This window comes from Bos javanicus, chromosome 14, assembly GCF_032452875.1.
Source record: "Bos javanicus breed banteng chromosome 14, ARS-OSU_banteng_1.0, whole genome shotgun sequence".
Classification (NCBI taxonomy): Eukaryota; Metazoa; Chordata; class Mammalia; order Artiodactyla; family Bovidae; genus Bos; species Bos javanicus.
This window is the reverse complement of record NC_083881.1, coordinates 74575904-74602001: the sequence shown is the minus strand read 5'-3', so window position 1 is coordinate 74602001 and position 26098 is coordinate 74575904. Positions and strand designations below refer to the sequence as shown.

General features: G+C 37.7%; 1 protein-coding gene and 1 pseudogene across 1 annotated transcript in view; one reads left to right on the top strand and one right to left on the bottom strand.

Annotated features, from left to right (window-relative positions):
• MMP16 (matrix metallopeptidase 16) overlaps window positions 1–26098 on the bottom strand; it is a 386972-nt gene that overhangs the window by 286100 nt on the left and 74774 nt on the right. The gene's annotated exons all lie outside the window — the stretch shown is intronic.
• On the top strand, window positions 892–2795 carry LOC133260749 (S-phase kinase-associated protein 2-like; annotated as a pseudogene).

Here is a 26098-nt window from a genome sequence, read left to right as displayed (position 1 = left end):
GAGGGGACATGTAAAAATGTAGTGCTTTGTTCTGCATTTGAAGTTATCAGTTTAAAGTAGACTGTTATCACTGTAAGTTTTTTTTTTTTTGGTAAGTATCATGGAAACCACAAGACAAAAACCTACTAGATACTTTAAAAAGTATAGAAAAAGAAATCAAGGCATGCCACTACAAAAAAAATAAGAATAATCAAATTGCAAAGCAAGAGATAAAAAGCAGCAGAAAAGAATAAAGGAACTGCATAAGAGCCAGAAAACAACTAATAGTGTGGATACAGTCAGTCCACATATACTTAACATGTAAATAAACAAATTCTCACATTAAAAGACATAGATTCATTGAATAAATTATAAAACAATTCCCACTACATGCTGCATACAGAGATTCACTTCTGCTTTAAGGACATATTTAAGCTCAAAGTGAAGGAATGAGAAAGGATATTTCATGCAAAAGGAAAACAAAAAAAGGCAGACATAGCTATACTTATATCAGACAAAATATTTAAGCAAATAGCTGTAATAAGAGACAAAGAATATGATACAATTATAAAGGGTCAATTCATCAAGAACATATAATCAAATTTACATATGTATATACCCAACTTCAGACCAACTAAATATATACTGTAAACATTAACAAACCTAAAAACAGAAATAGACAGCAATACTATTATAGAATGGGACTTCAATACCCAATTTTCATCAGTAGCTAGTTCATCCAGACAGAAAACCAATTAAAAAATTTGTCTTATCATACATGTTAGACGAGATATATCTAACAAATGTACACAGAAGAGTCCATCCAACAGGAGCAGATTCCACGTTCCTTTTAAGAATATGGAACATTCTCCAACTTAAATCATGTGTTAGATCACAAATAAGTCTTAATAAACTTAGGAAAACAGAAATAATATCAAATATAGTTTCCAACTACAATGTTACAAAACTAGAAATCGATAACAATAAAGAAACTGGAAAATTCACAAATATGTGAAGATTAAACTATATGCTACCGAATGACCAATGGCTAATAGAAGAAATTAAAAAAAAAATACCTTGAGACAAATGAACATGCTAACACCACATACAAACTTACTGAATGCAGCATAATTCCATCTAAGAGGAAAGTCACAGTCATAAATGCCTACATTAAGGAAAAGGAGATCTCAATTAAACAACTACATATCTAAAAGAATCAGAAAAGGAAAAACATATTAGGCCCAAAGTTAATAGATGAAACTAAAAAAGGTAAGAATGGGAAAAATTTTAATAGTGACCAGAAAGGAAATAGAAAAGATCAATGAAAGTTAACACCTGTCTACTTTTGGGGGTGGGGGGAGACAGGGGGAGATAAAAGATGTGGTTCAAATTTTGCTCTTTAAGGTATCTTGAAATTATAGGTTCACTCTCCCTAAGATTTCAAAAAGCATGAACATCTCCCACGAACAATGAGAACAGCCCCCAGAAACTGCTTTCAGATCTGGGCCACCCACAGAGCCCCCCATTCGCCCCCATGAAAACGGCCGAAAAGCAAAGGGAATGACAAGGACTTTGTGACTGTCCGCAGACCTAAGGCAAACCGAGAGAACTTGCCAGGTGTTTCTTGGGACTCCCTTCCAGATGAGCTACTCCTAAGAATCTTTACCTGTCTGTGCCTCCCTGAACTCCTGAAAGTCTCCAGTGTTTGTAAGAGATGGTATCATCTAGCATCTGACGAGTATCTCTGGCAGACCATAGACCTCTCGAGCGTAAACCTCTAACCAGACGTGGTTGGTGGACTGCTGTCCCGAGGGGTGGTTGCCTTCTGCTGCCCAGGATCACTTACGGACCAGCCGTTAGTTGAACATCTCAGCCCTTTTTGTCTACAGCACCTGCGCCTGCGGAACTCCCTGATGGCTGTGTCTACCCTCCATGGCCTTCGGTCTCACCGCCCCAAGCTGCAGCATCTCAGCCTGGAAGGCATCCGGCTTTCAGATCCCATTGTAGATAATCTTACTCAGAACACAAATCTATGGTGTCTACACCTTTCTGGGTGTTCTGGATTCTCTCAATCTGTCCTGGAGACTTTGCTGAACAGCTGTTCCAGACCGGATGAGCTGAGCCGCTCTTGGTGCTGTGGCCTCACTGAAAAGACGTACAGATGGCTGTGGCACACGTGTTAGAGACCGCCACCCGGATGCCTCTCAGCGGGTACCTGGAGGATCTGCAGAGATCAGGTGTCTCTACCTTAGTTGGAAGATGTCCCAATCTTGTCCACCTAGAGTTAAGTGATAACGTCATGCTGAAAAATGACTGCTTTCCAGAATTTTACTAACTCAACTACCTCCAACACCTATCACTCAGTCAGTGCTACGACATAATACCTGAAACTTCACTTGAACTTGGAGAAACCCCCACACTAAAAACACTACAAGTCTTTGGAATCGTGCTGGGCGGTACCCTTCAACTGTTAAAGGAAGCCCTCCCCCATCTAGTTAATTGCTCCCATTTCACCATCATTGCCAGGCTGATCACTGGCAACAAGAAGAACCAAGAGATGTGGGTCATCAAATGCCGACTGTCACTAGAAAAGCCCAGTTGTCTATGAAGCCTTTATTGCAAGACGGTGTCCCCTCTTTTCTTTGAACAGGGAAAGTAGGCAGGAGGCCCCATTGTGGAGAGCTCAGCTATTTATATCCTTGGTTTTCCATTGCCTTCCTTCTACAAGTATATTAGAGAACCACTGGAGAGAGAAAACTGTGAAGTGTTGCTTTTTAGAAATGACTATGAAAGCTTTTATCACTGCTATACCCTTAAGAGCCTAAGCTCTACGCTTTTTGAAATTCCATCGGTAGTTTTTTTTATAAAATATTAATTATATTGGGATTCCCTTGTGGTTCAGACAGTAAGGCGTCTGCCTGCAATGCAGGACACCTGGGTTCAATCCCTGGGTCGGGAAGATCCCCTGGAGAAGGAAATGGCAACCCACTCCAGTACTCTTGCCTAGAAAATTCCCTGGATGGAGGAGCCTGGTGGGCTACAGTCCATGGGGTCTCAAAGAGTCAGACAGGACTGAGCAACTTCACTCGCTCATTGCACAATATATAACTGTAACTTATTTTATACACAGCAGCTTGCACCCCTTAGTCCTCTGACTCTACACTGTCCCATCCCTTCTTCCCTCTCCAATACTATGTTCTCTATAACTGTGAAGCTGTTTCTATTTTCACTAGTTTGTTGTTTTTTTTAGATTCACTAGTTTGTGGACTTTTTAGATTCCACATATAAATGATATCATATTACATTTCTTTCTATCTGACTTATTCACTTAGTATAATGCCTTCCAAGTCTATTCATGTTGCTGGAAATGGCAAAATTCCCATTTTACTCTTTGTTATGACTGAATAGTACTTCATTGTATATATGTATATATATATATATGTGTATATGTGTGTGTGTGTGTGTGTGTATATATATATATATATATATATATATATATATATATATATATGTAGTGCTGCTGCTGCTAAGTCGCTTCAGTCGTGTCCGACTCTGTGCAACCCCATACACGGCAGCCCACCAGGCTCCCCCGTCCCTGGGATTCTCCAGGCAAGAACACTGGAGTGGGTTGCCATTTCCTTCTCCAATGCAGGAAAGGGAAAAGTGAAAGTGAGGTCGCTCAGTCTTGTCCGACTCTTCGAGATCCCATGGACTGCAGCCTACCAGGCTCCTCCGTCCATGGGATTTCCCAGGCAAGAGTACTGGAGTGGGGTGCCACTGCGTCCTCCGATATGGAGTACTACTCAGTATCTGTACATATGGCTTCCCTGGTGGCTCAATGGTAAAGAATCTGCCTGCCAATGCAGGAGATGCAGGTTCTATCCCTGGATTGGGAAGAACCCCTGAAGAAGGAAATGGCAACCACTCCAGTGTTCTTGCCTGGGAAATTCCATGAACAGAGGAACCTGGCGGGCTACGGTCCATGGAGGGTCATAAAAAGAGCTGAACATGACTTAGCGACTAAAGTATATCTATACGTATATACACACACATACACACACATATATATATCTTTATCCATTCATCAGTTTGATATTTTTATTCATTCATCCATTCATGTTTACCCATATATATATATATATGCCTGTTGATGGACACTAAGTTTGCTTTCATATCTTGGAAGTTGCAAATAATGCACCTTTTCAAATTAGTGTTTTTGTTTTTTTCAGATATATACTCAGGAGTGTAACTGCTGGGTAGCTGTACTTTTAGTTTTCTGAGGAACTTCCATACTGTTTTCTGCAGTGGCTGCATCAATTTACATTCCCACCAAGAGTGTACCAGGGCTCTCTTTCTCCACATTTCTGCCCCCATTTATTAGTGTCCTTTTGAAGATATTCATATATAAGGCAGTATTTCATTGTGATTTTGATTTGCATTTCCCTGACAATTAGTGATGTTGACCGTATTTCCAAGTGTCTGTTGTCCACCTACATTCCATTTTTGCCCATTTTTAGTAGGGTTGTTTATTTATTTTTTTAGTTGTATGAACTGTGTATATATTTTAGATATTAATGCCTATCGGTCATATCAATAGCAAATGTTTTCTCCTGATTCAGTGTACTGTCTGAATTTTTTTTCCATCTTCAATATTAACATGGCTAAACGTAAGTGCAGATATTTTGATAAATCCTTTTTAAATGTATGCTGATATGATAGCTGTCACAATACAATGTAACAAAATTGTTTAAAATGAAATTTAAGAAAACTAAACTCTACTACAGCCATCTCATGGGAAAAAACTAAATGACTGTTTTGGTCACCCCAGTAATATAGCCACTATGGAAAACATTACAGAGTCTTCTCATGAAATTAAATATAGAGCCAGAATATGATCCAGCAATCTCACTTCTGGATCTATATCCAGAAGTAAATGAAAAGAAGTAAAGGAAATGAAACCATAATCTCAAAAAGATATCTGCACCCTCATATTCACTGTAGTATTATTCACAATAGCCAAGGTGTGGAAACAATCTAACTGCCATGAGTTTGAAAGAATAAAGAAAATGTGACATATAAAGTAGCATATTATTCAGCTTTAAAAAGAAGGAATTCCTGCCATTTAGAATCTGAATGTACCTGAAGACTATTATGTTAAGTGAAATAAGCTAGACAGAGAAAAACAAATATTACATGGCATCACTTGTATGTAAAATCTCAAAAACAGAAACTCAAACTCAGAAACAGAATGCTGGTTGCCAAGGGCAAGGAGTAGAAGAAATTAGGAGAGGCTGGTAAAAGAGTACAAATTTTCAGTTATAAGAGGAATAAGATCTTTTGTTCTCCTGCATGACCTTGTGACTGTAATTGATAATACTGTATTATATAACCGAAATTTGCTAAGAGAGTAGAGCTTGTATTCTTATAAAAAATGATAAATATCTGATGTGATAGGTGTGCTAATTACTCCAATTGCAGAAAAATTTTCACAATGTATATCAAATCATCACATTGTATGCTTTAAAATATTATAATTTTATGTCTTTTATAAATAGGTAAAGGTGAAAAAAATGACATATTAGAAAATACACAATATTTACTTAAGCCACAGGGTAATATATACAATATTTTAGATGTAGATAGAAAATAAGAAAGGAAACTTAGAAACAACTCCTGTTAAATCTTGAAATAAATAATAAAACAGATACATTTTTCTCTCTTAATCATGACAGGCATAGAGCCCACAATTGTAGTTAGTAGTATTTAAACATGAAAAAACTCTGCTTATCAGTTTGTGTCTATTTTACTTTTGTGGCTAACATCTGTGTCTTACATTTTATAGTAAGATAAAATTCTAGGCAAGATTTCTAGGTGAATTGTCAAATGGTTAGATAGTTACCTTGCCTTACCAAAACTTAATTTTTGGACACTTCCAGACAAAGATTGCAGTGGAAGAGGAGATATTTTAAGCCAAATGATACTTTACAATAAAGTTAAGTATATTTCCCTTGAGCAGACATGGCAATACAAAGAATTGTGCACCAAGAGAAGAATCAAAACCAAGCTCTCCTAAACTGTAGAGGGTGCAGGTCCACAGACACACACTGTTATTGAGTTGCCCACATAACTTCCGCTCAGGCGTGGTGAACTCCCAGTCTGAGTGCTGGATGGACTCTCAAAATCATGGCTTGAGTCCCTTCTAAAGTAAAAACAGTACTCTGAAGTTGTAAATATAGAACAACTTAATCAGAGCCAACAAGCCACATTAATCAGAGCCAACAAGCCACAATAATAAAGGTTTGGATAGTCACAGTTTAAAGGCTATGACTAGAAAATCTTGATCTTTAACCTTCCTCATGTTAGCCAACAGACAGTAGTTAATCCTTATATCCCTATAGAAGTGGAAAAAAAAAAATGAGGGAAGAATGTTATTTGGTAACATATATTACCCAAGCCTTTAATGGAGAAGGAAATGGCAACCCACTCCAGTACTCTTGCCTGGAGAATCCCATGGAGGGAGCAGCCTGGTAGGCTACAGTCCATGGGGTTGCAAAGAGTCAGACATGACTGAGCGACTTCACTTCATTTTATTTTAAATGACCTTAGGTTGACTAGACAATCATTTGGTTGGATAATGATGGTACACCTATATATCTTTAACATATCTAAAAGTAAATGCCCTGTGATCTTGTAAGCCAAAGTTAAATATATTTGCAAGAATGCTTTACTGGATCTTACATACTCCAGAATGTGAGTGCTCAGTCCTTTCAATAAGCTATCATCTTCCTCCCAAACCCAAATTCTCAGGCTTAAAGAATGGTGCCCCAAAGTGAAAGCTACAGTTGTCAACCAGTTTGAGGACAGGAAGATAAATATATTCCCAAGGTTATATATGTTTGCGGAAGTCTAGATTTTGATTAGATGCCATCAAAATCATTCTCTGTGGCATGATTTTGGAAGGCAGAGATACTTCCACTTTACACAAGCTGTAGAAAAGCTAGAGGAAAAGACTCCAGAGAGTGTTGATGCCCTGGGTAGGTAAAGGTCAACACCTGGTTCTCAGGTCACCACATTCAAGGATCCGTATGTGATTATGAGTAACAGCAGGAGTGCCTTCTTGAGACTGCTGCTGCTGCTGCTGCTGCTAAGTCCCTTCAGTCGTGTCCAACTGTGCAACCCCATAGACAGCAGCCCACCAGGCTCCCCGTCCCTGGGATTCTCCAGGCAAGAACACTGGAGTGGGTTGCCATTTCCTTCTCCAATGCACGAAAGTGAAAAGTGAAAGTGAAGTCGCTCGGTCGTGTCCGACCCTCAGCGACCCCATGGACTGCAGCCTACCAGGCTCCTCCTTCCATGGGATTTTCCAGGCAAGAGTACTGGAGTGGGGTGCCATTGCCTTCTCCGGGCCTTCTTGAGACTAAAGGCATTTAATTCCTGTCATGTTTGTCTTTCTAATTTTATTTCTCGTCATCATGATCAACAGTAGAATCTGGATGGAGTTAGAATAAGATTGTAGAAGCTTAAAAAGCTGCATTTAGGGCAAGAATACTCAAATTTATTATGGAATGGCATTAGGTATTTGCTTTCTGCTGATGTAGGTAAGTTTGGTAATTTTTTTTTTTTCTACATTAATAGTTGGAAGAAGGCCCAAGGCTTTCCTGGACTCAGAACTGTTTAGTAAGCAGGGATTTTTGTGCTGCATGTTAATAAAATGTATGACACCATTGTTTCATTTGGGCAACTGCTCAAAAGAGATGAATAATGAGCTGCTTTCTAGGTAAGAGTCCTTGAGTTGCTGTTGAAGATACTCTAAAGCTCAGGTTGCTAAAATTTACTCTTAAAGCCATTCATTTGAGACAAATCTTAACCAAGTTGTTGTTATTCAGTCGCTAAGTCATATCCGACTGTGACCCCATGAACTGCAGTATGCTAGGCTTCCCTGTCCGTCACTATGTCCCCGAACTTGATCATACTCAGGCCCACTGAGTTGGCGATACTATCCACCATCTAATTCTCTGTTTTACCCTTTTCCTCTTGCCCTCAATCTCCCCAGCATCATGGTCTTTTCCAATGAGTCAGCTCTTCACATCAGGAGGTCAAAGTATTGGAACTTCAGCTTCAGCATCAGTCCTTCCAATGAATATTTAGGGTTGATCTCCTGAATGATGTGCCTGGTGGCAAAAGTAAAGCCTGATGCTATAAAGAACAATATTTCATAGGAACCTGGAATGTTAGGTCCATGAATCAAGGTAAACTGTATGTGGTCAAGCAGGAGATGGCAAGAGTGAACATAGACTTTTTAGGGACCTGCTGCTGCTAAGTTGCTTCAGTCGTGTCCGACTCTGTGTGACTCCATAGACAGCAGCCCACCAGGCTCCCCCATCCCTGGGATTCTCCAGGCAAGAACATTGGAGTGGGTTGCCACTTCCTTCTCCAACGCATGAAAGTGAAAACTGAAAGTGAAGTCGCTCAGTCGTGTCCAACTCTTAGAGACCCTGTGGACTGCAGCCTACCAGGCTCCTCCGTCCATGGGATTTTTCAGGCAAGAGTACTGGAGTGGGGTGCCATTGCCTTCTCCGTTTTAGGGACCAGTGAACTAAAATGGATGGGAATGGCTGAATTTAATTCAGATGACCATTATATCTACTGTGGGCAAGAATCCCTTAGAAGAAATGAAGTAGCCCTTATAGTCAACAAAAGAGTCCAAAATGCAATACTTGGGTGCAATCTCAAAAACGACAGAATGATCTCTATTGGTTTCCAAGGCAAACAATTCAACATCACCATAATCCAAGTCTATGTCCCAACCACTAATATTGAAGAAGCTGAAGTTGAACAGTTCTATGAAGACCTACATGACATTTGAGAACTAACACCAAAAAAAGATGTCCTTTTCATCATAGGAGATTAGAATGCAAAAGTAGAAAGTCAAGAGATACCTGGAGTAACAGGCAAGTTTGGCCTTGGTGTACAAAATAAAGCATGTCAAAGGCTAACAAGAGTTTTGCCAAGAGAATGGACTGCAGCCTACCAGGCTCCTCCGTCCATGGGATTTTCCAGGCAAGAGTACTGGAGTGGGGTGCCATTGCCTTCTCCAACAAAAGCAAAAGACAGTTGTAATTTAGTATTTTACAAAAGTAAATTAGTTATCAGATTTTATTATTATTAAAGGTAAAAATAAACTTTTTTATTTACCTTGTGAAAAATCCTAGTAAAGAATCTTTAAAATTAACTTTATGATCTTTCCCATGCTCAAGGCAATAGATGATCACCACTCTAATTATAAATGTTTTTCTGGCCTGATGCTGGCTCTATTCTCTATCAAATCACATGCTCATAAATATAGGCTTCTAGCCAGAGTTACTTTTCTCATCTGTAGAGTTTTCTTCCTTATCTACTTCAAAAAAGTTTTATAAATTGGGAAACAAAAGATAAGAAATTGCTCTTATGTTGTGAATTTATAAAAAATATATTGTATTGCAGTATCTTAAATGTGTCCTGAAATGGACCTGAAAATAAACTCCTTATCAAAATCTAAGAGCAAGTTTCTGAAAACTACTTGGGGATGAGTAATTCAAGGCTAGATGATAAAAACAGGTCAAATTCCCTTTTCCTTTATAACATTATAGTATTTTCATAACTATAATATTTTTATAACAATATAATACCATAATTACTCTCATGGCATTTTTAGCTAACATGTATTGAGCATCTTTTTTTTTTTAATGTACCAGGCACTCTTATAAGTATTAATACTTTACATTAATCAACTTAACTGATCCTGACCATAGCCCTGTGCTACACACTCTAACATAGGAAAACCAAGACAAAGAAGAAGTTAAATAACCTGCCCAGAATTATAGAGCTGGTAAAAGAGAGACCTAGATTTTGAAAAAAACAGTGCTGCTCAGAGTCTTGGCTCTTAACTACTCTGTTGTAACATCTCTTTTAATTTCATGAGTTTCATAGACATGAACAAAATTATGTGTCATAAAGATTTTGAAAACTCTTGTGCTATTACTCAATTATCATCCTTTCTAGTCTCCACAGATATTATTTAGATATCTCCCTGATACCCAGGGATTTATGTTCCAAGGGCTATCAGTAAACCTCAGGCCCAACACATGTCCTCAGCTCCAGGGAAACTTCTCTTAGCTCCTTCGCATCCACACCAATACACTGGAATGTGAAGCTTAAGGCCCATACTGGTTTAATTTTAATTTGCTTTTCTTCCCTGAGCCTTTAACACAAAATCTTTATTCTTTCTTTGCCATATGTTTTACCTGATCTTTCTTCTCTCAGTGTTGAGGTGTCTTTTTTTTTTTTTTTTTCCAATCATGGCTAAGAGGTCTGGCTCTCAATACCCACATATTAGAATAGAAATTCTTCTGATTAAACATATTTTATATATGTTTAATATGTTTATATATGTATATAAACATATTAATGTGTATAAATATATATATGTTTGTGTATATAAAACATATTAATGTGTATAAACATATATGTGTGTATAAACATATATATATGTTTATATATATATGTTTATATATGTTTATATATATATATATTCCCACATCACAGTTTTACCATAAAAGGCCCACTCCACTACAGAACCAATAACTATAAAAGCCATCCCCCATGATTAAGAATCTAAGGATGGTAGAAGTTGATGACCTTAGCAGTTGCTAAAATTTCAGACTTTCTGAATTTGGCAGTAGTACGGACGTTGTCTCTGGAGGCGCTAGTAATCACCAGTTACGGTATTTTGACAGGTGAGCTAGTCTCTCCCAGGGAGAGCCTGTGTAAGTGCAAACAGAAAGGCTTTAATACTGGAACTGCCTCAGAGGAAGAAAGTACAGGTGAGATACTATGAGATTACCCTAGACAGATTATAAAAGGAATACAGACGACCACATCTTCATGAGATAGAGAAAAGATTCTCCACAGATTCCACCAAAATAAGGGCAAAGATCCAACAAAGCTGGAAAGAATCATTCTTTTACCAGACAAGCAAATGTAGAATTTTGATTCATTTAATGTACTCTGAAGATGGCATCTTTTACCACTTTTATTTAATGGGAACCTCTATTAGATGGGAGAAAATCAGTCAATTATGGTCAAAAATAGGCTGACTACATTCAGGTTTTAGTAAAACATTCTAGAGCTCACAGGAAAAACAAAATTCAATCAACTTCTAAGTATAAAAAAGTCCAGAGTGACAATATAGTAACATAAAATTAATTTTGTAGCAGGTTAAACATCAAATAAAAGAACAACCAATGATCTGATAAAATAATACAGGTTAAACCTTATTTAAAAGATGGCCTATCCTGAGCGAGGAGATCCAACCAGTCCATTCTGAAGGAGATCAGCCTTGGGATTTCTTTGGAAGGAATGATGCTAAAGCTGAAACTCCAGTACTTTGGCCACCTCATGAGAAGAGTTGACTCATTGGAAAAGACTCTGATGCTGGGAGGGATTGGGGGCAGGAGGAGAAGGGGACAACAGAGGATGAGATGGCTGGATGGCATCACTGACTCGATGGACGTGAGTCTGGGTGAACTCTGGGAGTTGGTGATGGACAGGGAGGCCTGGCGTGCTGCGATTCATGGGGTCACAAAGAGTCAGACACGACTGAGCGACTGAACTGAACTGATCCTGAGTGTTTAAACGTCTTTGAAAATAAATTAATATTTTGAAGTCCATGCAATAGTGTTTCCATTGTGTATGAAAAAATATGTAAGGATCCTGTGGCATGGATTACATGATGCTGCTACTCTCAATCTCCTGTGTTCTACTAGGTCACGACCTCTAAAGAAACATATGAAGTAAGGGATTGCAAAGTCAGATTACATTTTAAATGACCTTTGATAAGCACTGTGTATAAAGCAATCTATTTCCATTTTTAGCTAAAATAGTGCCGACATTCGCTTTTCCAAGATTTTGACTAATCAGAGCTGGCTGTTTTCTAAGAGAATATATTTTAAATTTAATGATATGTTTTATTTTCCTCATGGGCATTATCCTGTTGGAAGGTATGATGGCACAAATCACACTTTATAACATGAATACGTTTCCTGTGCAAGCCATGTATGACAGAAAACATTACAGAATGGTGAAATGACCTATTTTAATCAAGTATCTAGGTGAAGTCAGCATGCTTTATTTCCATATAACAGTGTCTTGATTTTTAAAAAATGAAATAATTATAAAGATATTTAAATTTTTATTTGGAGATTATAAGAAACATTTTTATATTTTAGTTTAATATTTTACATTCAGCTGACTTGTCAAATTGTACACCAAATGTTTTAATGAACCAGTTGTTATATCTAGAAAATGGAATCCATCAAATAACCTGGTTATTTCCAGTTCAGTAATGTGCACCTTTATATCGCTTTTAAAACACCCCTAAGAAATAGACTAAGAGTATATATAGTTTTGCCTATAGCCTCTGGGTTATAGGGAAAACTATGAGCAGACGTCTAATCTGATCACCTTTAAGTCTGATTGTCTAGCAAATCTTACATCAATTCTCAAGATGGTTGAAAAGAAAATTTCAGTTTCATGACATATCATCTTGTATAAAGACAATTTTATACAAAGTCCACTGAGTAAGCACTATCCAGCCCATTCACTTTAAAAGATAATAGATGCTTATGGATATGTTTCATGGAATCATCATAGTATCTGTTATGGGAATCGGTAATGTACCCTAGATTAAAAAAAAAAAAAAAACTGTTTATAAGCTAATGAGTGGAGGGAGAAATTCAAGTCTATTATTGTTTAAGGGAAATACACCAGGAGACAACTGCAACTGTTTAATTAGAGTAATTGTCTCTCTCATCTAGTGGTTATTTAAATATAGCAAATGTAACTATCTGGATTTAAGTTCAAGACAAGAAATTTGTCAAGCACTGATCCTCAGAATTAAAATAATTCAAAAATTTTTGTATTGAATTTTGTTCATAAAATTGTCTCACTCTGAGTGTATTAGTTTTTATATGATCCTAAATATAATGAATATCCCTTTATTTAAATGATTACAGAATAAACCAGAGAATCAGAGAAAGCAGTTATTCTGAAGGCCATAAGGAACAGTAATAATAACCAACTAATAATAATAATAGCCAACTATTGGACTTCCCTGGTGGCTCAGATGGTAGAGTCTGCCTGCAGTGCCGGAGATCCAGGTTCTATCCTTGGGTCAGGAAGATCCCCTGGAGAAGGAAATAGCAACCCACTCCAGTATTTTTGCCTGGAAAATCCCATGGACAGAGGAGCCTGGCAGGCTACAGTCCGTGGGGTCACAAAGAGTCGGACACGACTAAGCAACTTCACTTTAATTAAGAATATTACGAAGGCTTTCTTATCTCTTCTTCCTGTTCTCTGGAACTCTGAATTTAATTGGATATACCTTTGCCTTTCTCTTTTGCCTTTTTCTTCTCTTCTTTTCTCAGCTATTTGTAAGGCCTCCTTAGTCAACCATCTTGCCTTTTTGCATTTCTTTTTCCTTGGGATGGCTTTGGTCACTGCCTCCTGTACAATGTTATAAACCCTGGTCCATAGTTCTTTAGGCACTCTGTCTATCAGACCTAACCCCTTGAATCTGTCACCTCCACTGTATAATCATCAGGGATTTGATTTAGGTCATACCTGAATGGCCCAGAGGTTTGCCCTACGTTCCTCAATTCCAGTCTGATTTTGGCAATAAGGAGATCAAGATCTGAGCCTCAGTCAGCAACAGGTTTTGTTTTTGCTGACTGTATAGAGCTTCTCCATCTTCAGCTGCAAAGAAAATAATCAATCTGATTTTGATGATGACCATCTGGTGATGTCCATGTGTATAATTATCTCTTTTGCTGTTGGGAGAAGGTGTCTGCTATGACCATTGTGTTCTCTTGAAAAAACTCTCACTGATTCTGAAGCTGAAGCTCCAATACTTTGGCCACCTCATGAGATGAACTGACTCATTAGACAAGACCCTGATTCTGGGAAAGACTGAAGAAAGGAGAAGCGGGAGACAGAGGATGAAACGGTTGGATGTCATCACCAACTCAATGGACACTGAGTTTGTGTAAAGTCCGGGAGACAGTGAAGGACAGGGAAGCCTGGCATGCTGCGGTCCTTGGGGTGGCAAAGAATCGGACATGATTGAGCGACTGACCAAACAAACAAAGAATACAATTGTTAAACAGTTCCAAGAAACACAAAGACATAGTGTAGCAGTCAATAATATTCATTATGATTATCTAAAGTCTTCACAACATGTTTAAAATATACTCAGAAATCAGCATTTACCACAGCAGCAACTTTTTAAATAATGTGTTAACAATTTTAAGAAATTACATTGGAATATTCAAGTAGAAATATTCAACAGATATATTTCCTACTATAAAGCATATGTAATCTTGCCATTTTAAGAATTTTACAGCTTTTTAAATCATGTAAATTATCATCATTATAACAAATGACAAGGTACCAAGGTGGTATAAAGAAGTGACAGCCATCAGGGAAACATATGATACATGAGTCTGCCCTTGTGAAGCAGTGGTTGTTCCTATGAATTCTCTGCCACTGTTCACAGGGAAAGGCTAACAAGCCAGAGATTCACACTTGCAGTTCCCAACAAAAATGTCTGCCTGTCAGTCCAGGAGAGGGCGCACAAAGGAGAGGGAAATTGACAAGAAAAAGTGGGAAATCCCCAGGGCAAATCTAGGTTGTGCAGGCCAGTGAAGGCGCAAGTCCTGGGTTATGGACGTGGTGTGGGCTGGAGGATATTGGTTTTCCCTTCGCCTCGCATTGCTCAGGGCGGAGCACTCACTAACCGCTTCTTTGCCATTCCCCGCTGCATGGAACACATTGCAGAGTAGGGATGCCCATCTGTCCCCCAGCATTTCCTTCTCACAGTGATCAGGTTCTGAGGTTCCTGAACATGGCTGCACATTGACTCCACCAAGGCAGCTTTGAGAAACTGAAACTTGGGCCCCATGTCAGACCAACTAAATTAGACAAGAGCCAGCACGTTCAGGGTGGTATGGCCATAGACTCAGACCAACAAAATTAGAACTGAATAGTGGGCAGGGAGAGAGTCAGCAAGATGGCCTGCACACACACAGTTCCAAAGACTGGGGACATAAACTGAGTCTGAGGTTTCATTAGCTAATGATCTTTGGAGGTTCCACCCACCTATAACACAATCTGTGCAAAAGGAAGACAATAAACAAAACCATCTACTCCGTAAAATCAGAATTAATGAACCAGAAGGACAAATATTTTGAAGAAGTATATTAAATATCATCAAATATATGAGAAGTTTAATATTTGTACAGGCATAAAAAGATATAACATGAATACAACTGGAGATAGTGAATGCACAAAATATAATTGTGGATTCAGGTAGAAGAATGGATTAGTGAGTTAGTATCAATTAAGGAGTATCCCCAGAAAACATCAGGAAAAAATAAATAGAAAATGTAAAGAAAAGTTTCAGAGATGAAGTAGACAGCTAGAGGCAAAAAAAGCCAAAACCTTCATCAAAGGCATAAGTTCCCATAGGTGTTCTTTTTCCCTCTTACCTGGTGTCCCTTTTCCTTCTTACCTGGAGAGCTATCATTTCCAGAACCTCCTGGCTTAAGCCCTATGATTTCTAGTGCTTCCAGTATTCCTACTGTGGGGCTCAGAAGATAATAATCTCTAATACGTATGCTCATCATAACATACACAGAAGGAATTGCCTAGTTTGGGAACTGGAAAAAACGAACTGAGATCTGGGCAGAAGTTGGTGAAAAGAATTTGTTGCTGGGGCTGTGTTGGACATGTTTAAAAATAAACTTTTAATGTGTTTCCCAATCATAATACAGTTAAAATTATTATGACCAATATCTAGGACTTAAAAGAGTATTTTCATCAAACTTAATTTGAAATTCTGCTTGTTATGATTTTGGGGAAATTTTATATTTGATCTCCTTAAAAAAAAAAAAAAGCCTACTACCAACACAACTCTTTACATTAGCTGACTGGGACAGATAGAAGTTCAGAGTGACTCAGGGATCCCTGGAACCAGAAACCCTCATACCAGAGGCAAGGCTGGACACCAAACTGTAGACGCAGATAAAAGTACATGATACACAGAAGAGTCAAGGTTCAAAATGTCACTTAAAATGTGTGGGGTGGAGAAGGGTGGGCAGAAAATACTTATATCCGATGGGGACAGAGAGGTTGGTTTGTGGAAAAAGCTAAATTTGAAAGCCAGAGAGGCAAGAATGAAGATCTTAGGTACTGATCAGAAAGAAGGGACCGCCTAGAGCATGGAGTTATTTGTTACGAGCCTTTAGGTCCAACAGGGGCCTAAAGAATGGGTGAACTGAAGCACAGAAAACATGCAAGGAAGAAGTGAGGACTGTTTAGATATTACAATTATGCTAACACCACATTCCCAGCCTTAAGAAGAGATTCATCTCCTAAACTTTAATGAGAACACCGACCCTTCGTGACTCCTGGGGTATCCTTGCCACTCAAAATAGTTATGTCACGAGGGACTTTTGACTGAAACTGATTCAGGAGTAGAAGCCACATTACATTAACTGACACTTACGAATGTCCTTTCCCCAGCCAGACAAATATTGCTCTGGAGTATCATTCCCCTTCCTCAGCCAAGACCGCCTCTAGACTGTGGCTTTAAGGAAAAGTAACAAGAACTCCTTTGTGTAGCTGTGAAACCTTACAAGTCTGAGACAGAGCCCTAAGGGTAGAGAAAAAGAAAAACCTATGAGAAAAGGGAGCAGGAAGGAACCATCTCTTTATCAAACAAGATGTGTTTCTAATATTCCAAAGCAAGTGAGCTCAGCTAGAAAGTCCATTCTAAGACTTTGTTTGCTTTTCAACAAGCACTAAAGTGTCTAAGTAAATTAGGTATTTTGTTGTTCAGTCGCTCAGTCGTGTCTGACTCTTTGCAACCCCATGGACTGCAGCACACCAGGCCTCCCTGTCCCTCACCATCTCCCGGAGTTTGCCCAAGTTCATGTCTATTGTATCAGTGATGCCATCCAGCCATCTCATCCTCTGATGCCCTCTTCTCCTCTCCCCTCAATCTTTCCCAGCATCAGAGACTTTTCCAATGAGTCAGCTGTTCACATCAGATGACCAAAATATTGGAGCTTCAGCTTCAGCATCAGCCCTTCCAACAAGTATTCAGGGTTGATGTCACTTAAGATCTGGTTTGATCTCCTTTCCAAGGGACTTTCAGGAGTCTTCTCCAGCACCACAGTTCAAAGCATTCTTTGGTGTTGCTGCCTTCTTTATGGTCCAGATCTCACAACTGTACATGACCACTGGGAAGACCATAGCCTTGACTACGTGGACCGTAGTTGGCAGAGTAATGTCTCTGCTTTTCAACACATTGTCTAGGTTTGTCACAGCTTTCCTGCCAAGAAGCAATCCTCTTCTGATCTCATGGCTGCAATCACCATCTACAATGATTTTAGAGCCCAGGAAGAGGAAATCTGTCACTACATTCACCTTTCCCCCTTCTATTTGCCAGGAAGTAATGGGGCCAGATGCCATGATCATGATTTTTGGGTTTTGTTTTTTATATTTAGTTTTAAGCTGGCTCTTTCACTCTCCTCCTTCACCTTCATCAAGCGGTTCTTTAGTTCCTCTTCATTTTCTGCCATTAGAGTGGTATCATCTGCGTATCTGAGGTTGTTGATGTTTCTCCCACCTATCTTGATTCCAGCTTTTAGCTCATCCAGCATTTCTCATGATGTGGTCCCCATATAGGTTAAACAAACAGGTGACAGCAGGCAGCCCTGTGGTACTCCTTTCTCAGTCTTGAACCAATCAGTTGTTCCACACAGGGTTCTAACTTATATCTCCTTCACCGATCACTGCCTTGTCATGTCAAAGAGGTTGCATAAATCAATGAAGCTGAGTCAAGCCATGTAGGGCCACCCAAGACGGATGGGTCATAACAGAGAGTTCTGATGAAACGTGACTCACTGGAGGAGAGAATGGCAAACCACCCCAGTATGCATGCCATGAGAACCTCATAACTATATAAAAGAAAAAAACTAGGTATAAAGTTCCCAAAATATTTCACTTCTTTTATTTTGGCACCAATTGCACACATTAATAGTCCAGTTGTATAAGCAAACATACATCTATCAGCTGCTTCTACTATTTCCCCTCCTTTTAAAACATGCTCTAGCTGCATAGAACACCTATCCCATCCCTAAATTATTTCCTCTCTTAATATCTTGGCTAAACAGACATGGTCAGTGTCTCAAATGCTCCATTTCTGCCTTACAAATTTCTATTGTATTTTCATGATCCAACTTTAGAAATGATTAATACTTAGTTCCCTAACTAGAAACTTTGCAAAACTCTATATAGCGCTCAGCTATATCAAATGTATTGCCCAAGATTACAATCTGTTTGCTTAATAGATTGGGCATAAGTATCATGTATTTCTTAATTTTTAATTCCAAGTATCTGATACAATGACAGAACATAGAAGACACAATAATTTTTCTTTTGAAATGTTAATAGTTTTATAGTTAATAGTTTTTCCAAGTTTTTCATACTCTTAACTAAAAAGTCATAACAATTTAAATGTGATCCTACTAATTTCATTTTGAAACCACTTAATCAAATAAGAACAATTTTATTTTTTCTTGGGATCAACTTATTTTTCCTTGGCCAATCATAAGTGGAGCTCAACTAGCAAATCAGATTGTTTTGTAAAGTAATGAGCAAATTATCAGTGATAACTAATTTAATATAAAATATGCAAAAGGCCAGTTGATAAATAACAAAAACATTTTTCTCTTAAAATTCATGATAAGTATGTACAAGACTGTCAGTAAGAAGTCCCTGAAATCTACTAAGTCAGCCTTCAGCGTCTGTAGTTCTTTGGTATAGTTTTATCCTCCTCTAGTTTTTATGACCCTCTGAAAGCTGCAGATTTTCCCATGGTGCTGGGTATCACCCGTCTTCCACACACGCTGTTTCTAGCTCATGGTGCTCATTATCTTAATGGACAATTACAGCTCTCCAACTGTTTTCTCAATCACTACAACTAAACAGGACGATTTTCATTATTGGCAACACTTTCAGCTTTTCAATCGCATATGCATCTTACTTTATTTCCCCTTTGAACTATTTTCTCAGCTTTGTAAAAACAAACCACTGCTCTCTCAAACATTAAGAAGGAATAAATAAAGTTTCAAAATCTAATATCAAGATCTAGGTAAAAGTGAAGTTGAACGGCATTTTTAAGAGCAAAATTATAGAAACAAGTATTTTCCTGCCTCTTAACAAAGAACAGCTGATACTTAACAAAATTTAGCTGAATTTTAGGAATTTAAACCTTATTTCACATTGTTTTCCAGAATTTTAATTATACACCCAAAACATGTTTTAAGTGCACAATAAAAATTAAATAATTAAATGAACTTAAAATTCTCAGAATATCCAGCATTAATACTTTAGCCCAGTCAAAGCTTACTTAATTGCAACATTAATTTCTAACAGTGATATATGTTCTTCGAGCCTGAGAAACCCAGAAAATTTTAATACACACTTTCTCAAAATAGAAGGAAAGCATTATTATTTTTTTAATTTCAAATGAAGATATATGAAGCAGTGCTCTTACTAGAGGTCAGTAGCAAATGTAACTCCCAATAATCACTTATCTTCATCAAACACCTACTGTGTACTGGTCTCTTCACAAACATCCTCTTTGTAACTCTAAACTTATAAAACAGGTACAGAACAGCTTAATGAGTTGTTTGAAAATCACACAGCTAATAAATAAATCAGCTGGGATTCAAATCCAAATCAGTGTTCCACTAGCTCCTGGTTCCTCTCAGGTCGAAGGACTACAAAGGGCTTGAATAATAACCTTATTCTGGATTTTAAGGAATTCTCCATTGGTCTCAAAATTCCAAACCAATCATTGCGAATGCTAGGATCTAATTAGTTGCAGGAACTCTCCAAACTTAAATATTTGCAAAATAATATGTACCATTGATTTTCATTGTCAGTTTAATACTATTTCTATGTAAAAATGACTAAAAACCACAGACTTTATTTTCAACATTTCACATAAATCTCTATAAATGTATTGTGTCTGGTTCAACCAACTTTCATTTCTAGGTAATGACAATTTAAAGTTTTGACTTTTATTTTTGTGTTTTCCATTCATTGTGTTTTTTACCCTTAAAGATATTACCAGAACTTTTCTGGCAAAATGAATTACAAAGGTGACTGTTTTCTTATAAAACTATTGTAGTTTTTGTTACATGAACACTGAGTATGCTTATACACTGAAAAGCAATTTTCTTCATGGATATTCCCTTAATACTGAAGTTTCAGGATATATATATATATATCTCCACACACTTCTGGGTGGCTGCAGTCACTTATTCTTACCACATGTGTGTGCATGCTCAGTCAAATTCAACTCTTTGCAACCTAGTGGACTGGGGCTTGCCAGGATCTTCTGTCCATGGGATTTTTAGAATACTGGAGTAGGTTGCCATTTCCTCCTCCAGAGGACGTTACCAACCCAGGGATGGAACCCACGTCTCCTGCATCTCCTGCCTTGGCAGGCAGATTCTTTACCACTGAGGTACCTGTGAAGAGTTGCTTTTACTCCCTGTTCTGTTTTTCAGATCCAATGGACACATATAAAATAAAATAATAATAGCGTTGCACTTTTCCATATTTTTGTATCACTCAATTTTACACTGAAAAATTGACTGTAAAGGAAGAGTCTATAAAACCTTGGTATGTAAAAGGATAATGCAAATTGGACAATGATTTATCTGGCACAAACCAGATTTGAAAAAAGCATATGCCAACTAGGCAGTAAATTTGAAAAATAAATGAGCACATCTCTGTGAACTAGTTGTGAACATTTGGTAAACAGTGGAAATGAATTTATTTAGAAAGACTATTGTTTCCTTAATCAAAATATTATTTTCTTGCTTTTCATCTATTCCCTCAGCTTTATAATTGAGTTGTAAGTTACTTGCAGAGATGCTGTTTGACAGCATATCTTGCATGTATTTGACAGTCTTACTATGATGACCATCACTAATAATATTTATTTAAATAATACAGCATATTTCCCAAGCCTTTTATACACAGTTTTGTTTATATGCATTTAGTTGTAACTATCTCTATCATAAAATAGTTATTTTCTTGAAAGTAAAGCATAACTCCAACCTTCTGATATGTGGGCTATGTATGGTGATTTCTTTCCAAAGAGTACAGTATGAAAAGGGGGAGAAAAGACTAATCTCATAGTACAAAACTTCACCCAAATGATCAAAATTAGCAACAGTGTTAGTATATAATCTTGATATTATGTGATGAACACAGTATTTTTCCACTGTAGTCTTCCTCTGAAAACCTGTAACACTAATCTATCCACATGAAAAAAAAAAAAAAAACACTGGACAAATATCAAGTAAGGGTCATTCGACAAAAAAATCTGACTGATAATTTTCAAAATTGTCAAAGTTATCAAGAGCAAGGGAAATCTAAGAAACTGCCATCACAGCAGAGATGAGCAGAACAACTAAACGGAATGTGGTGTCCTGAATGGGATCTTGGAACAAAAGCTGGACAACAGATAAGCTAAATAAATTCAAATAAAGTGTGGACTTTAGCTAATAACAGATTATAGATCTTGGACAATTAATTGTGTCAAACACACTATACATATGTAAGATGTTAATAGTAGAGCAAATTTTTTTCTGAAGAATATAGGAACTATCTGTATTATCATCACAACTTTTCTGTAAATCTAAATTTACTCTAAAATAAAATAAGAAAAAAACCAGGAAAGAATTCACACACACACACACATCCTAAGTTACAGTTAGAAAACAGCTTCTCTGAGATCCAATGATCTGTCTGGATCACTAGTAGAGGTTGATTTTGAACCAAAAAAAAAAAAGATTTTAAAACTAAAAGCAAAGCTTTCCTCTAATATAACAGAGTTACCTCTTGAACAGTATTCATTGTAAATAAAGATTTGACCATTTAATTAAAAATGATAGATCCTTATTTGCCCAAAATGAGTAGAAAGCAAAGGGCTACTTTAGAAAATTTTATGTATATGCATCAAACACAGGAAATTCCCACACTCATACACACTAATGAATTGTTGAGTAAAAGTCTAATTTATTCACCAGTAAAATATACAGCATGGGCAGTCCTTTTTTGAAAATGGTGAAATCCAATCGTTTAGATCTCCATTTCTGTAGTCATGGCTTTAAGGAACTTTTCTGCAAATGCTAGTTTCATTTTCTCTTACTCTATCTTTTCACTTATTCAGAGGTCATTCCTATCTCTCCCCTTGGCTGAACCTCAAGGTTATCCCAGCTTATCTTTGTAATGTCTGCACCTGGTGTTCCTGATCTTCTTCAAACAGCTCATCTCCGTTTTCAGCTTGTGAATTTTCTGGACAGAATTTTTAACCCATTTATTCCAAGTGAAGATTATAATAAATAATGTTCCAAATACTTAAAAATAAAGACAAAATGTTTCTATCACTTTCTTCATCAAAGAAAGGACCTAACAAGTTTACTACGTTTGTATTTGTAAGGACAATTTTATTAATTCTATTATAAAATTTTGTCTAATGTCTTATTAGCTTATAACTAATAAGAACCAAAGTTTTCAGTAAAATAAATGGGCTAATATTCTTTCCAAAATCTAAAATTAAATGGTCAAATGGATTTTCCATAACAATCTTTAATGTTAAATACTTTACATATGTGGTCATGTAACCTAATGCTTTGTTTTTTCCTTTTAAATAAAACTGTCTCAGGTAGGATTCTGACCTCCTTCCCACTCTAAGAAGAGAAGTCCCAAGACATTTAGAATTAAATAAATTTTCCCTGAATCCAACACACAGTCATAGTTCTAACTATTGGTCACTAAACCAGCACCACCACACAGCATCAGAAGCTAAAACATGCTCTTGTTGGTACTATTAAAGCTCCCCAATGCCAGGCATCAATCTTGGCCCTCACGAGTCCTTCCCAAGAGTGAGCTGGATTAGTCACGGTCCCTGTTGCCCATGGCCATCCAATATAGCAACCGCTCTATGGACATGTGATCAACATCTGAAGAAGCAGTTTCTGGAGACCCTGGGATAGAGATCTGGGCGAAGAGCACAGGAGCAGGGCCCAAGGCACCCGTGTGAAAAGGACTTGATGCAAAGGAAAACTTCTGAGGGCTACCAGAGCCTGGGAAGATGGGAAGTAGAGAACACACTTCAATATCAATCCAGGCAGTGACCTAGAAGAGCATGGTTCCTGGGTCTCTGAGTTCTGAATTCCCAGGGCTACCTTTACCTCCCCACTTATGTCAAAGAAGAACTAGACCTGGATAGTAGTTAAAGCAGCGAAACAATTGTTTTTTAGGACTATTACGCTCCATCAGGAGAATCCCAAATGCAGCCCAAATAAGCAGGAATTTACAGCCAAGGAGTGGGGCTGGGACTGGGGATTATTTAGTAAATGAAAAATTACTAAGAGTAAGCATCAGGGGCTAGAGTTCTAGGTTAAACAGACCTAATACAATTCTTGCTGAAGACAGGCCAGTGTGATCAGGCATTGCTTGGAGGGACAGGGATGAAGAGCCTGATCAGATATTGAAGGTGATCATATATTTGGAGGGGAGGGGTGTTCTGGTTAAACTGACCAAGCAGGGTTCTTGCTAAAAACTTATTTTATAAGAAAGTGCACAGGTCTGGGAGAAGGTTCAAGAGCCTACTTAGAGTTTGACTAAACACAGAATTTGTCAGTCCCACTTCTTGTCCAAGGAAAGAAGGAACAGACTTCTTTCCTTTGAACGACAAAAGTCCTTTTCTCATCAGGCTGCCTTTCATTCATTAAGGACCAGTTGAATCATCTGTTGGGAATTGGTAGTAGAGAGTCTTTGCCAGGTGATGCTAGCAGTCAGGCATTTAATGAGGGGAGTTTCTATGAAAATAAAGGAAAAGCAAAGGCTAGCACTTAGAAATCCAGTTTCTGAATTCAGTGGGCTGCCAGTTAGGGAGATTTCTAGATGGCAAACCTGAAGCATCATTAGATGGTGCAGTGAGGGCAGCACTGGTAACCCAGTGGAATTCCTGGTCTGCATTTGACTGTCTCTGGTATTGGCATGGGGAACTCCAGGGAACCTTCTGAGCTCACACACCTATGGGCATGAAGCTTGCCCACACATGACCTGTTATGTGGATTTCTTTAAAGTTTATATGAAGCCATCCAGCTTCAGACTGCAGGGCCTTGGAAAAAGAAAATTTTAGTTCCCAATCATTCCAAGTAAGAAAGGAGAAAAATTGGAAATACTAATTTGGATAGTTGCAGGCAGATATTAAAGGAAACTAGAAAAATTCATATTCCAGTCCAGTTTATGGGATAAATAACAAAGCCTTAAAGACAATGAACAGGACTAGAATTTAACATCCTTTAGAGTGTCTTATAGTTTTCTACTGAAACAATTTTTCTTTCTATAATCACCATTATTTCTATCTGTTTATATTGACAAAGTCCATATAGTCAAAGCTATGGTTTTTCCAGTAGCCATGTATGGATATGAATGTTGGACCATAAAGAAGGCTGAGCACTGAAGAACTAATGTTTCTGAACTGTGGTGGTGGAAAAGACTCTTGAGAATCCCTTGGACACCAAGATCAAAGGAAATCAACCCTGAAAATTCATTCAAGGACTGATGCTAAAGCTGAAGCTCCAATACTTGACCACCTGATGCCAAGGGCTGACTCATTGGAAAAGATTCTGATGCTGGGACAGACTGAAGGCAAGAGAAAAGGACAACAGAGGATGAGATGGTTGGGTGGCATCACTGACTCAATGGACATGAGTTTGAGCAAACTCAGGGAGATGGTGATGGACAGGGAAGCCTGGCGTGCTGCAGTTCGTGGGGTCGCCAAAAGTTGGACACAACTTGGCGACTGAATATTTCTACTAAAGATGGTCAAAGTAAGGTTACCGTGTTGCAAAATAAGTCTATTTTCATTAAGCTTGGGCTGATTATTTACACAAATGCAGCAAGAATAGAGATTGACAACATAGGTCTTCAGAATTTGTTCTACTGGAAGTTCCCATAAGCAATCTCAGATTAGACCTTTAAAAGCTTCTTGAGGGTAGGATGACATGCCAAGAGCTCACCTTCAGAGTTCACCTGCAATACCTATATGTTTGAGGGAATTCTTTCCTTCTCCAGATCCCCAAACTATCCTGAAATTCCTGGTCCTAAAACAAGTGACCTTCCTTACTAACCTTACTAACAGGAAAACACCAGATCATTTTTTGAAGGAAGACTTTATTGACTCTGTAGAATCAATCACAGTTCCTTAAAGATGTTTGTCACCTTTAATTATATGTACAGCTTTCTCAAATATGATATTCTAGTCAAAGTCTTGGCAAAATAAGCAATTTTCCAATGGTGAGGTGTTACAAAGAGAACAGATTCATATTAAATTTACACTAAAAATATATTTCCATGAAAATAAGAATACTTATTAAAAGTTTCTAAACTCTGGAAGGATCATATAGGGAGAAAAAGATAAGCTGTTTAACTTCAGTTTACAAAGATACATTTACTAAATTGCTCTAAATTATAGCTTAAGAGAAGAGAATTTTTAAAAAAATGTCTTAAACCTGGAAAAAATTAAAGAATCAGCAATGTTTCAAATAAAGAGCCACAAAATTACAATTAACTTCATCAGCTTGTTTAGCTCCATGCACATTTAATATCTGGCTTGCTTTATCTTGAGATGGCAGTTTTATTAATCCAGTTTTTCCATTAGAGTTCTGGAGATTTTTACTCACTTTGGTAACATTATTAGAAATCTGTACTCGTCAGAGTCCTTTGCAAGAATCTCTTATTAGGTAAAACACTTCTGCAAAAGCATCAGAGTAAAACAGTAACTCTAACACAGCTTCTGTTCCTTCCAGAGATTAGCCCCTTAGAAATGGAGTAGTCTAAGAATCCATCTCAGCCTCTGCTTATCTGGGATTCTGAGTCAGCTTTTAGTGTATACTTGGAATCTTAAAAACCAAAATCTGTCCCT